We start from the raw sequence: 2,007 nt of genomic DNA, 5'->3' as shown, positions 1-2,007 counted from the left end.
CATGTAAAGGAAATGTGTTCTGTTCTGATTTTATTCATTACTTTCCATTCGTTTGCTAATTTACAAGATCTTTATATGCAAATTTCATCTGCTGCTCCCAATTCATGCCTATTCCCCTCTGATGAGTTTCTGTCACACTTTACCCCTCCACTGTACCCCAGGGGACCTTCAGATTGCTACTGAGTTACCATTACCGTATGGAATCATCTCTTATGGATCAGTGAGACACTTCCTCTAGGATAGGTACCCATAAGCACAATTGTGGCACAGAAAATGTATAAGCCCAATTTAAGAGACTACTACCAGATCATTCTTTGGGATGATTGTGTTACAGCAGGCAGGTAGCTAGAGGAGCAGAGGAATGGGGGCAGGGGCCGGGTGGCAGGAAATTACGCAGCTTGTAAACAGCAGGGGTCCATGGGCAGACAAAGAAAAGCAGGAACCTCCAGACTGACAGGAAACCACAAGTTAGGCGTGATATGTGTCCTGGAAGCAAAGAAAGGTGAGGAAAGGTGGGAATGTCCTGCACCTGAATGTAACCTGTTGCTCATTATGCTCTCATTACAATAAAATTATCCTTGCAGATAAGAAGTACCCATCATCTTTTCAATTATGTTCGCAGTCACCTGTGCGATGCCGTTCGCTCTCCAACTCTAGCGCCTTCTCTAGCTCCCCAAGCTCGAGCTGAAGGTGAAGGAGGGTAAGTAAGAAGGTCTCTATAGCATGGCTCTTACAAAGCAGACTGCCACAAATCGACCGGTGGAAGAGCACCAAGGAAGCAACTGGCTACCAAAGCCGCTCGCAAGAGTGCGCCCTCTATTGGAGGGGTGTAGAAACCTCATCTTTACAGGCCTGGTACGGGGCATGCCCTGAAATTAGATGTTATCAGAAGTCCACTGAACTTCTGATTCGCAAACATCCCTTCCAGCATCTGGTGCAGGAAATTGCTCAGGACTTCAAACCAGATCTGCGCTTCCGGAGTGCAGCTATTGGTGCTTTGCAGGAGGCAAATGAGGCCTATCTGGTTGGCCTTTTTTAAAAAAAATAAAATTTATTTATTTATTTGGCTGTGTTCGGTCTTCGTTTCTGTGCGAGGGCTTTCTCTAGTTGCGTCGAGCGGAGGCCACTCTTCATCGCGGTGCGCGGGCCTCTCACTGTCGCGGCCTCTCTTGTGGCGGAGCACAAGCTCCAGACGTGCAGGCTCAGTAGTTGTGGCTCACGGGCCCAGGTGCTCCGCGGCGTGTGGGATCTTTCCAGACCAGGGCTCGAACCCGTGTCCCCTGCATTGGCAGGCAGATTCTCAACCACTGGGCCACCAGGGAAGTCCTGGTTGGCCTTTTTGAAGACACCAACCTGTGTGCTATCCATGCCAAACGTGTAACAGTCATGCCAAAAAGACATCTAGCTAGCGCGCCGCGTATACGGAGAACATGCTTAAGAATCCACTAAGATGGGAAACGTTTCATTCTTAAAAAACAAATTCTCTTCTTCCTGTTATTGGTAGTTCTGAACGTTAGATATTTTTTCCCCCACGGGGTCAACAGGTACCTAAGTATATGATTGCAAGTGGAAAGATAGGGGACAGAAATAAAATATTGGCAGTTTTTCCATTTTCATTTGTGTGTGAATTCGTAACATAAATGCGGGGTCATGAAGCATTAATGCAAGTCAAAATGTTTCAGTGAACAAGTTCCAGCAGTTCAACTTTATAACAATTATAAATAAACGTGTTAAATTTTTCTGGACAATGCCAGCATTTGGATTTTTTAAAAACAAGTAAATTTCTTACTGACTGAAACTAAACGGTGTTTGTAGCATTTTTATCATACAGTAGATTCCATCCATTCACTATACTTTTCTGAGTTGTCCTACATGCAAGTACATGTTTTTATTGTTGTCTGTCTTCTGTGCTGCTCCTGTAAGTTTGCTATTAAAATACATTAAACTATATAAAAAAAAAGGTACCCATCATGCACCGACGCCATGACACTTCTGATCTAAGCTAAA

General features: G+C 44.7%; 1 pseudogene; it reads left to right on the top strand.

Moving 5' to 3' along the window:
- Nucleotides 1-723: 723 nt before the first annotated feature.
- LOC136120569 (histone H3.3C-like) lies at nucleotides 724-1,438 on the top strand (annotated as a pseudogene).
- Nucleotides 1,439-2,007: the final 569 nt, after the last annotated feature.

This window comes from Phocoena phocoena, chromosome 3, assembly GCF_963924675.1.
Source record: "Phocoena phocoena chromosome 3, mPhoPho1.1, whole genome shotgun sequence".
NCBI classification, from domain to species: Eukaryota; Metazoa; Chordata; class Mammalia; order Artiodactyla; family Phocoenidae; genus Phocoena; species Phocoena phocoena.
Note: the sequence above shows the minus strand (reverse complement) of the source record. Positions and strands in the feature narration are given on the sequence as shown.